Source organism: Tympanuchus pallidicinctus, unplaced genomic scaffold, assembly GCF_026119805.1.
Source record: "Tympanuchus pallidicinctus isolate F22 unplaced genomic scaffold, pur_lepc_1.0 scaffold3, whole genome shotgun sequence".
Classification (NCBI taxonomy): Eukaryota; Metazoa; Chordata; class Aves; order Galliformes; family Phasianidae; genus Tympanuchus; species Tympanuchus pallidicinctus.
Window position 1 is genome coordinate 101,611,171 of NW_026294747.1, and position 15,007 is coordinate 101,626,177.

At 43.9% G+C, this 15,007-nt stretch overlaps 1 protein-coding gene across 1 annotated transcript in view; it reads left to right on the forward strand.

Moving 5' to 3' along the window:
• The first annotated feature begins 3,308 nt into the window (after window positions 1–3,308).
• TRAK1 (trafficking kinesin protein 1) overlaps window positions 3,309–15,007 on the forward strand; it is a 124,616-nt gene continuing 112,917 nt past the window's right edge. The window contains exon 1 of the mRNA XM_052694288.1: window positions 3,309–3,391. The gene's annotated coding sequence lies outside the window, so the exon portion shown is untranslated. The remainder of the gene's footprint in view (window positions 3,392–15,007) is intronic.

The window sequence follows — 15,007 nt, forward strand, 5'->3', positions numbered from 1 at the left end:
AGCCTATCCTTGTAGGAGAGGTGCTCCATCCCTTGGATCATTTTGGTGGCCCTCCTCTGGATGCACTCCTGCAGGTCCATGTCTCTCCTGTACTGAGGACTCCACATCTGGATGCAGTACTCCAGGTGAGGCCTCACCAGCACAGAGCAGAGGGGCAGGATCACCTCCCTCGCCCTGCTGGCCATGCTTCTTTGGATGCAGCCCAGGATACAGTTGGCCTTCTGGGCTGTGAGGGCACAGTGCTGGCTCATGTCCAGCTTGCCATCCACCGGTACCTGCAAGGCCTTTTTGGCAGGGCTGTGCTCCATCCTTACATCCCCCAGCTTGTACCGTTAGCAGGGGCTGCCACAACCCTTTTACAGTCAGCCAGACAACTTGTAGAATTCTGTGTGTTTTGATAGATATTCAAGTAGAAGCAATAGTGATAGCTTTACAAAAAAACGCAATTTAAACAAGGAAAGTTGTTGGATGGGCAAAATTATACAGACATTTCCCTTTACATCCATCAGAGGGCTTAAAACATTATTTAGTTCATGCCGATATAAAAGAAGTGTAAGAAATGGGACCAGTAACACCAGGTATCAGCAGAACAAAAAAAGAAAGCACAGCTAACTTGCAACACACATGCAAGAGGCTGGTAGTCTCTTAACCCCATGTTCTCAACCCTGATGTGCTCTCTCCTGGGTAGCTGCTGGGATTCCTCCTCGATCTTCTCTGTGTGGCATCTCCTCTCCCTTCTATGCTGGCAACCTCATTTATGTTAGGCAGAACTCATCACATCAAAATATGGATTAACTTACGTACTGTTGGGACATGGTGTATAGGCAAATATAGAGATAGTCCAGCCATAGTATGATATGGTATAGGCAAAAACTGCTTTTAACATGAGGTCATCTGGTCACAATACACATAATCATTTCATAATGAGAAAAAGGCATACATTTGCTACATACTTTCATGAAATTCAGATTTTCTACAATCATTTCTGAGAGTAAAGCTTGCTAAATAGCCATTGTTAATATTCTGTGTATGTACAGACTAATTTTTTTTCAAATCTGTAGTATTCAAGTAAGTCTAGTTTCCACATTTGGAACTATTTAGCTTGTGATTCATGAACTAATTTCAGTTTCTTGCAAATTGGTTGAACACTTAATCTGCGCATTTAAAAATAATGTATTCGTTCATAAACAAAAATATAGGATTGTCTGTTTTGTTTAAAAAATTGTTTTTAACACACATAAATCACAGTTGTGTAAATGTAATTGAAGATGTTTTAGTTTAAAAGCTACAAAGAGCTATATAGAAGAACTATGATGGACATTTTAGGGAAATTTTACCTCTATCATTGCCATTCATCCCACTGTTAAGGACTTGCGCACGCTCTAACAAGACTTCTCTCAGCCTCAGAAGTTCATCTCGAATCCTTGTTCCCTACAGAGTGGACAGATCAATTGGTTCTTCTCTACCAGAAGTCTGCAGTCACGCAGACTTGTTTCTCTCTGCTGTTGGTGTGCATCTTCATGCACTTTTCTACTTAGTTTTCTCTGTCTTTCTGTCCTTCTGTCTTATATGTTTTTCAGCACTGAATTTTTGTTCTTGTGTTCTAATGCCATGATATTTTTGCTCTGTGTCTTCCTCTGGCTTTGTGGAACTGAAAGCTCTTTTTTTTTTTTTTTTTTTTGTCCTATACCAGTCTATCTTCACTTTCCTTCTCCTTCTCACTCCATTCTTCAAAGCACAGAGCAACCTCTGTTCCTCAAAAACACTTCCCTTTCACCCTGCAGACCCTTCCTCCTCACTGGTCTCTTGGGCTGATGTTACACATTATTATAATAATTAGTGACTTGCTGCTGCTCAAAGGATGGTTCTGCCTCTTGTTTACCACTGCACAGACTCGTTCTTCTTCCCACAACTTCTGTTTTGGGACTTTATCAGAAAAGTATCCTTTAAATCCCTCTGATTTACCTCACAGTCCAACCCACATCACATGTATAGAATACTGGGCACAAAGGAAGCATTGCAACATGCAAGTGAGTGTGAGAAGTGGAAGGGTTTGGGTTAAGGTGACGCCCAGGCGCTGAATTTCTTAGCAGTAGCATGAGATTCCTACTTTTGGGATAGTTGGTTTGAGTTGGTTTGAGAATACTGACATGATGTGAGTGCAGTGCTACCAAAGGAATAAGGTCCTCCCGTACACACAGCTTCATCTCTTCATTTATGTTCCCTCCTGATACTCATATGAGCTGAAGGCTAACCTACTTGTTTCACTAATTTGGCAGAAAATATACAAAGACAACATTGGTTCTGTCATGTTGGTGAACTGAATCATGACTCAAACAGCAGGAGTGGTGAGGGCAGCCCTAGGGAAACCCAGCAGTGACTGCCTGGCTCCTCCACGAAGCCAGGGAGAGCAGGCTGCTCCTCTGAGCAGTTTTCCGTTTTCTGTCACCCAAGCTAACCCGTGTGTCTTTGTTTACATAGGAAACCATTGGGCCATTTCTTCTTATGGGTTGTCCAGAGTCAAACCCTGAATCCATGTGTACTTCGCTGTGTTCACATACATCATGTGCTTCCTGACTCCTGTCATTAGCACCGCTGCAACGTTCCTGCCTTACAGCCTCAGACGCAGCTCTGGTCTTCCTCACTAGCAAACAGTCCCTCCAACAACAGATAGCTCGGTGAGCTGCAGAAAAGGCGAGCCGTCATTCCCTATAGTTTGCTTTGTTTTACGATCCATTAAGAACCCAGACCGAAGCTTTTCTCTGTCGGCGGGGCAAGACCAGAAGCCCTTCCCGTGGGCATTTTCTGGTATTGGCGCATCTTGCCCTCACACCGCAACTTTCCGCCAGGACACGGGCAGCACTCCTCCTCCCAAACTCGCAGCAATACCCACTCGGAGCGCCTAACTTCCACCACCACCCCAACTCCCGCCTCGCTCGACCCCGTCCCCCGGCACCCCCGGATCGGGCGGGCCGCCCCTCCCGCGGCGGGGCCGGGCCATGAGGTAATGGCCGCCGGGGGTTGCGCCGCGGCCGCCCCTCGGTTGCCCGCCCACCGAAGACGCCGCGCGGCCCGGCTGCACGCCGCCGGCGGGAGGGGTTTGCGGCTGTCTGCGGGCGCCGCGCGACAGCGGGCGGCCGGAGAGGCGAGAAGAGCCGGGAGCGGCGGAGGGCTCATGCGGCGCCGGCGGGCGGAGGGCGAAGCAGCAGCCGCAGCAGCGCGCCGGCCCCAGCAGCCCCCGCGCCCTGCCCGCGCCGCTGAGGGGCCGCGGGCCGCGGGCCGGCCGTGAGGGGCGAAGCGGCCCGGCGGTGGCCGCCGCCGGCAGCCGGGCTCCCCCCGCCGGCGGGGGTGCCGCCGCCTGCGTCCCGCCGCCCAGGGGGCCCGCAGAGGGGTGAGTGAGCGGGGCGCGGTGAGCGGCTGCAGCCGGTGGGGGGGGTGCGCGTTGAGCGCAGGTGAGCGAGCGGGAGTCGGAGGCGAGCGCGCGGGGCCCGCTCCCTTGGCTGGGCGGCGAAGTGGGTCGCCGGGCGGTACGACGCGGCTCCCGCTCCCTGCAGCCCCCGGCGACCTTCACGGCCGGCCGGCTGGGAGCGGGCGGGAGCCGGGCTCTGTCGCTCGCGTGTGCTCTTTTGTCCCCTCCGGCCGCTGATGGAACGGGGCAGCCGGGTTCGGCTGCTCACCGACGTCGGGGATCGCTCGCTAAACTGGATCTGTAAATTATCGACAGGTACGGCGCTGCTGCCGTCAGCCGGGAGGATCCCCCCTAGAGAGGGAGCTTTCCTAGCCGCTGGGGAGGACTTTAAATATTGACTTGGTTTCCTTAGTGTCGGGGATTACAGATAGCTTTCAGAGGTTCTGTTTAAAATGACTAAAATATTCCATTATATTTTTAGCAGGGCTGAAGTCTCAGCGTCCGCTGATTTGCAGCTGGCTGCTTTGAACTTCGTGTTTAGATAAGCTCATGTTTTCTGTAAAATTAGGAAGCAGGAGCAAATGTACAAGGAATGGAGCATCTGTCAGTGGGTGGGAGGCCAGACTTCTCCTCCTGTGCTTGCGTTTCTTTGTGAGAAGCTCCGTGTGGACGCTGCCTTGGCAGCTGTAGCCTTATTTGAACCGTTCAGTCCACTGAGATTAAATCACAGGCATAAAGACCTTTGGAGAGCAACGATGACAAAAAACAACAGTTCTGATGATCAGGTGCATACTTTTACTGTTGTACATTACACAGTTTCATGTTTCGTGAGTGGGGCCCTTGCTTCTGTCCATACTGGAGTTGTTTAATGGCATGGAGCTGTGTCAGGAGAGGGTCAGGTGAGGAGGGTTAGGGACAGGTTCTGCATCAGAGGACAGGGAGTGTGGAACAGGCTGCCCAGGGCAGTGGGCACGGCCCCAAATGCCGGAGTTCAGGGAGTGTTTAGATAATGCACTCAGACATTGGTTCTGAATTGTGGCTGGTGCTGTGTGGAGCCAGGGGTTGGACTCAGTGATCCATGTTGGTCCCTTCCCACTTGGGATATTCTGCTGATATAACGTGATCCTACGTTGCTTCTGTTAACTGCTCTTCTGGAGCTTCCACAAGAAGTGTGGTGGAAGGTGTGTTCTTTCCCACCCCAGAAGCTGGATGCACAAAGCTGTGCCTTCTCTTAGGCACTGTGACCTGTTACAATTAAGCCTGATGTCAACAGATAAGAATAATTTTAGCAGCACATATAATATTAAACCATGATTACAGCTGTTTGTCTTCTGTTTTCCAGTGAGCATCATTGTGGAGGAGCACATATTGTAAATATTGTAATCGAAGGCAGAGTTCTCAGCCACTGTGAGCCACTGTGTTAAGAGGAGCCCAGGCAGCTGAATACATGGATAGAGTTTGCCTTTCTGTTGAAGTAAAACAAAAGTTTCTGTCAGCTGCATGCATGGGTTCTCACTTAACAAAAGATTTAACCATGTGTTGGATGACAGCAGTAGAACTAACTCTCTGGATGTAGGGCGAAAAGCAAACCAACAAAACTTCTTAGTGTGTTGAGAAAGTGTTCACGTCATTTGGCGCATGTGTAAACACCTTCGGTGTGCCTTGTTTGTGTATGCGTAAAGTCTCAGTAAAATGTGAAGCTATTGCTGCTGTGTCTGATCATTGGACTGGTTTAATCCAGAGTTCTGGCTAGTGAAGCAATACTGGCATGTGATCTGCAAGTCTTGCCATGTATTTTAATGGATGTTAATTTGGCACTTTATCAGCTTCTGGAATGCATATGAGAGTCGGTGACGTTGCCTGTGGCAGAGAGCAAGATCAGATGGAAGACACGGTCTAGAGCAGTTTGGATGTCCTGCCTGCAGGTTCCTGGTGTTCTCTGCTGCAGCTCACAGCTGAGCTCCTTGCTGCTTCATGTGTTCTCTGTCCTGTAGCAGTGCCAGCTGCTTTTGTAGCAGTAACTTGATCATAGCTTTTCCATGTCCTCTAACAGTTCCTTTTGTGTTCTGAAATATCTAACCAATCCATGTAGGGATAGAAGAGTGAGATTAGAATTGGACAAATCAGTACAGGTTAAATATTTTTGATCAAAACTGTGTTTTGTACTGTTTTCACTGTATGAGTATGAAGCAGTTAGAAGGAAAAATGCTGAAGCTTCCCACTATATCTGCCATGGTAGTACATTAATGCAAGATTTATTGATTTTTAATAGTTTAGTAGAAAGCATTCTTAGAACGAGTGCTGTTGAGGCAGTATCTGCAACATTTAAAGGCAAGAAGTTAAAAACAAAGCTTTCACTCTCTGATAGCTGTATGTGTTTTTTCTTGATTATTTCCTATGTTCTTTAAACCTTCCCTTGGGAGTGGGGAAGAAATAGGGGGGAAGTAAAAGCGTAACTTACATATTTTTTCTTGCTTTGCTTCCTTGTATTTTTATAAATGCTTTTCTTTGCTGAGTCCTTAAAATATTTTTCTTTAACTTCCAAAATTGGGTGGTTTAGCACTCCTGCTACTACCATCAGAAGTAGTATTTGTATCTCACCTTTTGTTCTGAGTTACCTGGATCTTGTACAGTGTGTGTGGTACTCAGGGTTAGGGGAGTGTTTCCTGTTTGTAAAAAAACGTTATTTGCTTCAAATTTTGGAAGAAACATTTTTCCCTCTGACCCAGTAATACTATTCTGTTTACAAAAACTGCTTCCTCTAGCAAGTGTCCAATTCTAGGCCAGTGACATCACTGGTGTAACTTCAGGAATAACCCCATTTTAATTCTTACAAAACTTATCAGTAGCTTTTAGGTGCTGTTGTTTTTTTTTTTTTTCATAAGGCAAGAACAGATACAGGAGGTCTCATTAAGCAGAACATAGAATTAGGAGCTGTATTTTAGTTGATCAGAGAACTATTACCTGTAGGCTTTTTTTTATAACTGATTGTTTCCCTTCTGAGCTGTTTTTGTTTTCAAATGTACAAGTTCTGCTGCTGTAGAAAGCTTAGCGATCTACCACGATCACAGTTATATATAGGGAATAAATAATGCTCGGATTGCTTGTAAAGTGACCAAAGGCACAGTGCCATCTTCCTGTGTGATGATCGAACTGTTCCTCGTTTCTGCTTTGAATGAGACTCACTTCTGTGTTGTGTAAGGGCCATTAAGAGGAATAGACTCCAGACAAACAGCAGCTGTTTGCCAAGCATCTTTCAGGGCCATCGTAAAAATGTAACAGATAGGATAAATACTTTCTAGTCTTTGTACACATTCGAGTTGCAGGCAGTGCACTTAATGTAGTTGGCTTTGTCATTCTGGGACTGTAGAACTGGTTTGTGATCTACCATGCCTGTGCAGTGCAGGTACATGTTTCTGAGTCATGTCTGTGTCATTGAAATTCCATGAGCAATACCACTGCCTCCTTGGAATGCTGCTCTTGTGTGGAGGGGTCAGCTTTGTGGATTCAGCTGTGGGATCAGGGTAACTGGGAGAGAGAAAAACATGGAAAACTAGCTTTCTGTTAATGTAGGTACCTCTTAGTGCCACGTGCTGACTTGAAGCTTGCCTGCCTGTCTGGATTGATTGAGATAACTAGGCAAGTTCACAAGCATTCTTATTTTACTTTATGGTGAGTGATGTGTTGTCAGCTAAATTAATTTCAGGTGTTCACCATTAATATTCTTTGTTTAAAACTGTCCTTTATTTGAACTTTGATTCATCATTTATTTGCATTGATTACAGTGCAAAAAGTCATGCCCTATAGTCATCCTGCTTATGATTGTCTGGCTAAGAAGCTTATTGATAGCACGAACAGATTAGCTCAGAGTCTTAAATTCTATTATGTTGGCAGATTTGCTTTAGTTAAATTAGTTAGTGACTGGAGTCGATTCTTTGCTTTCTTACTGCGTCTCTGGACAGGATTGTTGTCTAACCTTGCAACTTGCAATCCATTAGATGCTCTAAACCCCAACAGTACTGTGACTTGTAGCTGTCCTATTTCCTTGAGAACTCTTTCTTTCCCTTTTTTCTCCTGCCCCCCTCCCCCTTTTTTTTTTTTAAAGTATTCTGATATATACTAGAGCTCTTTTGAGTCATAAAATCATTGAATAGCTTAGGTTGGAGGGGACCTTAAAGATCATCTAGTTCCAACCCCGGCTGTGGGCAGAGCTGCCAGTCATCTGCTCAGCTACCCAGGGCCTCATCCAGCCTGACCTTGAATGCCTTCAGGGATGAGGCATTCACAACCTCTCTGGGCAGCCTGTTCCAAATTGGTTTTGCTTGCATTTACGGCAGAATTTCAGAGCAGTGGAGGAGTCAGAGAAATAGAAGAAAATGTCAGAGGAGCTTGGTGTAAAAGCTCTTGCAAAGTTTTGTTACCGGCTTATTGTGACACAAGACCATATTGCTGCCTATTGGGGCAATCTGACTGCAGATTCCCTTTCCCACCTCTTCCTGTATCACTGTGCTGGGAAGCAATTTCCATGATTTAGTTGAGAACTGTTTTTTTGTTCGTTTTTTTTTAAAGGTTAGTTTTTAATAGGATTGTCTATCTGATCTGATCCAATCCTTTGGGCAGCTGAGCACGTCTTAGCAGTGAGGCAAAGGAAGCAATAAGTGGCTGAGGCTTTGGTGTCAGGTGAGAAAGCCTTCAGTAAGCATAAGCTGATTGTGAAACTGCTACACTCTGAGCTCTAATATAATCAAAACCGGTTACATGTTGGTAGGTAAGATTTTAGTTTTAGTGGCTAACATTAGCTAGCATGTATTTGTGTGCTTATGAAGTAATCTTAGCTCCCAACACCTATCTGAACAGAAGGGGGGAAATACTGAAAGTTTTTAGGGTATACGTATGTATTTTCCTTTGTGATATGAAATGAGAACTTGCTTAAAAATTAATTTGAATATTTTAATTCCAGTAATTTTCGGTTCAGACTGTGTTTCTGAGTACCCTTTCCTGAGCAAGATGCCCACAAATTATATTCTCTGTTGTGAGTAATATTATCCTCAAACTTAATGTGTCAAATGTTTCTAGATGTTTGAAGTATATGCAAGCTAACTGAGAGACCAATTTCTTTATGCCTTCTTCATTTATTTGTTCTTAGCAAACTTATTTGGAAACATTTTTAAAAGTCAAACAAAACTGGCACAGCATTTTTCTCTGGTCTTATGGGGACACAGCCAGCCCTGGGAACTAGCTGAAAGCAATGGCCCTGTGCAACAAGAAGGGATGGGACCTGGTCCCTCCCCTCGCTAAACCTCAAGAAAGGGCTGGCTGCCACACGGGAAAGATCCCTACCTGGACGTCCTTATTTCTGGAGTATCTGGAGAGCCCTGATCCTTGGCATGGGTATGCAGATGGTCACAGTCCAGTTAAAGAAAGAAACATCTTCCTTTTTGGGGGTAATTTAGAACTGGTTATCTGCTATTGCCTTTCCTTGCAAAGGTGTTATTGAAATCAGAGTAGACAATATACACTTCTCTCTCATTATCTGGATTGTTTAATCTTAGATGCTAATCAAGTTGTTCAAGCATGAGTTTCCCTTAGTGAATACGTGTTGATTACTACTAATGACTTTCTTGTTATTCATGTGCCTGGAAATGGTTCCCAGGATGAGCTGCCAGGGATGCAAGCGAGGCTGGCAGGTCTGTAGTTCCCCACGTCTTTCTCCTTGCCATTTGTGAACATGGGAGTGATATGATCTATCAGAAATCATCAGGAGTGGCCTCTCTGTGTCGACTGCCAGCTCCTTCAGCTGCTTTGTTTTTCTGTGGCTGTTCAAAGTAATACTGGACTACCAGAAGCAGCTGTGTTTAGTCCTTCTGAAGTTAAGGGAAGTTTTCTGCTGATAGATTTCAGAAAAATATTATAAAGTGAAAGGCAGTCCTGAAAATGCTCCTTGAACAATATGTATAAACAATAGAGGGATGCAGAGAATGCCTAAGATTAGACTTAAAAATGTTAGTATTGTTCATTTATTTCTGTAGATAACCTTGTCATCTAGTTTTCTACCTCTATTACTAGCAGGAGAGGAACCACACCCCCTCCTCCTCCAGTGTAAGAATTGCAGTGCTTCAGACAAAGCAGGGAAAAACTGCTTATTGTCAGTGTTCAGTGCAGTCCATAATAATGCTACATTGATTTATCTCATCCTTTATTAGAAACCAAAGGTTAGGAAATGTTCAGAAAGTGGAAACATTTATGGATTGTAGGGGAGAAACAGTGAAAACTGTGGATAAATTGAAATTCCCTATAATTCCCTGCACCTCTTTGGGGCAGTTGTGTAAGTTGCTGTAAGTGGTGATCGCTCAGCACACGTCAGTGTTGCATGTTCATATCACCTGTCTTCCTTTTTAAATACAGGTGCTGGTAATGTCATACCGGACTGCAGCATCATGCAAATCAGGACTTTCCATGAGTTGTGGTCACAGCAGCCATAATTTGTTGTCCTAGAGAATACTGAAGCGTGGTTGTGTTTAAGAGAAGGCTGTATTCTTAAAATGACTTCTTGTTAGTAAGTGTCCATGGCTTTTTGTAATGGAGACCTTTTCACTTACTGTTTGCAGAAGTGGAACTTGTGTTATTACTAATGAGTGCCATCCCAGGAAGGTTAGTTTGACTGTTGGACTCTGCACAGCCACGTGCTTTGCAAGAAGGGCACCGTCTGCCTGCCGCAGTGAACAGAAACACTGCAGTTCAAATCCCTAAAAGACACACTGCCCCAATAGTACTTGCACAGTGAGCAGAGCTGGAAAACACCAGAATACTATCAGGATCCTCCAGTTATTTTTTGTTTTGTTTTGGACCTCTCTTGGATGGAATTTCCTTCTGTAAAGCTCTGACTGTCTGGAGTAGCTGTATTTCTGAGGGCTTATAGACATCGATGTAAGGTGATGGGGAGGAAATCAGCCTTTCTGATATTGTCATTTCTTTTTCTGAAACTTCTGTAGCACAGTAGCCACAGATTGCTCTGCATTCACAAAGAGATGATAGACTTTTTTTTTTTTCTTTCTGTAGTGATACAACACTGATGATCATTTCCAGGAAGGAAACGAAGGCTTACTACATGGAAGGGATGGCTATTGGTGTTTACCAAAACCATTACTTTTTTTAAGGCCTTTAAGGCCTACATGATCCTGTAAGAAATTCTGTACACCCTCACATGTGAAGGTCGTAGCAAGAGCAGTGCTTTTATAGCTGCATTTCCTGATTGTTATGTAATCTCATCAGGTGGTAGATAAGCACTTGTGGTTTGACCTGGTGACTTGTGGCTGATCTGAGAGCCATAAATTTCCAGTGTAAGTGATTTGAACTGAAAATATTTCTTCTGACTGTTTGAAATGTTTGTAACCTTTGATTGTTTTCATATTCCTTCCTTGAATATTAGTCCATAGCAGCTCTCTCGAAGTCATGTTTTGCAAGATAACTTCTTTCTTAGAACAAAAAGACTGAGAAAGGTTGGATGCTTCACTCATGAGGTAGAATAAAATACAGTCCCGTCCCAAAGTCCAAAGCAGTTCCTACTGTAATCCTGTTGGGTATTTGTTATGCTGTCATTTTTTCTTTAGGGAACATGAAGTTCTCTGGCAGTCACTTGTACTGATTTAATCAACTAAAGGAGATTTCATTTAGAAACAGTTGCAACTTAAATACTTTGTCCTATTGCATTGTGTAAGCTACAAAGTATTCAACTTAAACTTCTAGTGAATTGAGTTTTGTTTACTCACAGGTCAACAAAGTGAGTCTTCTCTCTCTTTGCAAAGAATGATGGGGTCAGCAAGATCAAAACACTTGACCAAGGTCATTCAGGAGTCAGTGCCAGTAAGAGATGTAAATCCGGTTCTTGTACGCCTCTGTTCTGAGCCTACCAGTCACTTAGATCAGTGTGTTGGCATGTTCTGCTGTTAGCACTGCTGGACCTGTCAAAGTGGAGTGTCTGAGCCAGGCAGCCTCAAGGGACAAGAGCTACACCTGCCTTTTTATAACACTAGTGAAATTGGTAGTGTGTGTTACTAATTCCTCCTACTACAGAAAAACTCTGGATAGGCCAGGCTCTTCTCTGAAGAGCATACAAGTTGTTCAAGCAATGGAATGCATTTTACAAAAGCTTGAAACAACTCATTTTCTTTGGGAAAAGGCAGTGCTTGTATAACAGTAGTGATTTGAGTGAAATTTATGTGGGAAGCTAACCTGGGTGTATTGCTCTGAAAAAGACCAGTGTTCCAAATGAGAGGCTGGGATTTTCAGATGCTGAGAACGCAGCACAGCCAGGACAGAGTGCCTTCTTGCTTTGCTCACTGTTGGCTGTTCTGTGTAAATCAGCCTCATAGCTTTTTTGGCCTTGTTATCTCTCCCCTCCAGAGTAAACACTGCACTCATTCTGCTCCATTCTATTTATTAGCTTCTGGAAGATACCTGCTATATGTTGCATTATAACAAAGCTTGCAATTTTATTTCATTTAATGTCTTCCTGTACTTATGTAAGCATAGGAGGAAAGAGAAGAAGGAATTTTGTTTTTCACTTGAAGTATCTGCTTCATGTAAAAAAGCTAAATGTCTGAGCCTTGGTTGAGCAGGCAGCTTGATGCCATTATGGGTGTGGATGCTAAATATAACCCCTGAAAATAGAGTGGACTTCTTAAATTCAACATTCGTTGCTTTATTATGATCTTAGCTCATTCACTGGGAGTTATTTGGATTCTTATTCTGTTCCCAGGTTATTGTTGATGATACTTGATGACAGAAAGCCTATACTAGTATACACTTAACTGTGTTTTTTTTTAATTGAAAAAAAATAGTAGAGATGCAACGTGTTACTCTATGTGAACAGCGTAGGAATTAGGAACTGGAGTCAATTTCACATATTTACAAATGTAAAATGGATTGCTCTTTAATATTTCTTTCACATTGCTTGTCATCTGGTATTTAGACAGAAGTTGCAAAATTAACATGGACAAAGAACAGTTCTTTTTGTTCATCATAAGCAGTTTTTTTCCCTTCAAGAAAGAAACTCAAAACACTTGGAGTTAAAGTTTGTCTTTCTTCCTTTGTGTCAGCTTCCAATTGTGCCAATTCTTGTATCTGTAGGTCTAGCACAGCTTCTTTACCAGCACATACGTATTCAACAAAAACAAAATCTCTCTCTGCTTGTCAGCTGCCTGTCAGTTTCACATGACAAAATCATCTGGTTGAATTGAAAGCATGGTCTCCTCGTATCTCTGGAAGAGGTCATTGCTTTCAAGCCTGGGCTTAAGGCTTGTGGAGATCCTGTGAATTCTGGCTGTACTGACTCACCTGGTGCTTCCCCTCAGCCCTGTAGTGCCATATGTAAGCACTCAGAGTGCTTAACATGCATGCTGATGATTCCATCCCACCGGGGATTACTATTCTCTTGGCAGTTAAGTGTGGAAGATAACACTGCAGCAGCACCAATATGAAAATCCTTCACATTAACTTTGGGAGGTGACTGTCTAGGAAAAGAAAGAAGCAAAGCCAAGAGTGGTTTAGACATTGGACTCTTAAGAATTGTGGTTTCCTGGTAAGCTATGGAAGCTGCAGAAGAGAGCTGCTTCCTTCTTCCCCATCCACACTACTCCTTTAAGCACTGGTTCCTGTATGGCCGTGCAGTGGGCCAGCTCAGGGAGCTGAGTTAGCTGAAAACTGCTTTAAACCAGCAAAAAGCATGGTTTGCTTTCTGCCTTCTTCCCATTTCAACCAGGTTCTTTCATTCACAAGCACTAGTGTTTGTATGGGGAAAAAGGAACAGTGGGAATATATGGCTTAAGGGTAGGTGTTTGGTAGGGCAGGGGTGTGCCTTCAGGACAGCCTGAAATGGCTGGGGAAGTGTGTGTGAGAGAGAGGCTGTGCCTGCAGCTGGGTCAGCCTGGTGTGACAGCTTGCTGCCTCTGCTGAGGATAGTCCTGCCCTCCTCTGTCCCTTTACTGCTTCATCCTCACATCGTGGTGCTGACTGTTACCAATGCCTCTGTGCTTATGTGCATGTGTGTTTGTGTATATATACAGACACATATAAGAATGCAGTAAACATCGTCTTAATAATCTTGATTAGCAGAATTCCCCAGGGAAAATGGAATACCTGGTCCCATTTCTGTTATGTGAGATAGTAGACTAGCACTAATTACCTCATCAAGAAGGCTGAAGAGGAAATTCCTAAGTACACCTAGCAGCAGGCTTATTGTTTGGATCTTGTGACCAACGGGAAGGACTTGATGATAAAGGCATGATATAATATCATAGCAAGAGAAATGAGTAAGAGGAAATAGGAGGGGCTGCATGGTCGGGATTGGCTCATAGTGTAGTCTGTTCTAGCAGGTGGAGTGCTGTGTTCTGTTTGTTTCTCAGACTTTTATCTGAAAAAGAGAGGATAAGCAAGCAGTTGTTTCAATGTGGGTAGTAAAAGATTTCTTTTGACTTAGCAAACTCTTAGACTGAACAGCTATAGAATACTTATTTCTAACTGCAGAAATCTGGAAAGCTTGAGATAAAGAGCTTCAGCCTGGTCTGGTTCTGATTTGAACCAGAGTTCTGCTGAATCCTGCAGCAGGTAATTCATTTTTCGTCTGAAGAGGAGTTGGTTGTTACTGATTGTCCTCATTTCTAACTGGAAACTGTTGTTTGTTTCATGGCAAAAAGCTAATAATGCAGTGGTGTGGCAACTTGGAACTGGCTGTACATGAAGCTAAGGAATAGACCTGTTTTTGTCACTGTGTTGTTCAGTGGTTTTTGTCAGTTATCACTGAAGATGTAAAAGGACTTTGAGATCTTACATTGTCTAACTGAATGTCAATTATGAGGAGCAGAAGACAGCCCTGTAACTCAGGAATGGTTCCTTGAGTAAATTCGAGATCGTGGGGTTGTGTATTACCAGTAAAATTTATTTATTTGTTCTTGATTTTGAGTCTTCACGCCTGCCTTTTGGGAACTGACTGCAGGAGCCAACCAAATGAATTTGCACTCTAGAAGGGAAAAAGCAGGCTTTGAATCACAGTGAATCACTCGGTTGCTACTTGTTTCTTTTTATGTGGAGATCAACCATAATGTGCCAGCTGTGAAGAGGCTGGAGAAGGAAAAAGAAATGTAGTCAAAATTGGGGGTGGTGGGTTGTTTTTTTTTTTTCAGGGAGTGGAATTTAGGAAGATCTATTACATTATAAAGTTGTGACATTTGTATCAGAATGGCTGGGGTTTTGTCTAGGAAACCTGTAATGCATCTCTGGGCTGTTCTACTTTTTAATTTTTTAAAAAACCAACTCAGTTGCTGTTGCTAGATACAGTAATGCGTCAGGCTAAATATAGTTAGTATCTCCTGTGCCTCAGCTGTGGAGGCAGAAGAGTCTGGAATCCCTGATGCCTTGGATGTATCTCCAAATCGCAGCGCCTTGGATCTTGCACCCTGCAATGCCCGGACCAAAATGTCAGCAGCTGTTTGCACATTTGTAGCGCTGACAATATGACCTTCAGGTTAAGAGATCTCCACTGACGTGAGCTCTGCCCAGGGTATGTTTGTTTTGCTCTGTATGGAGCTTTTGTACTTGCGT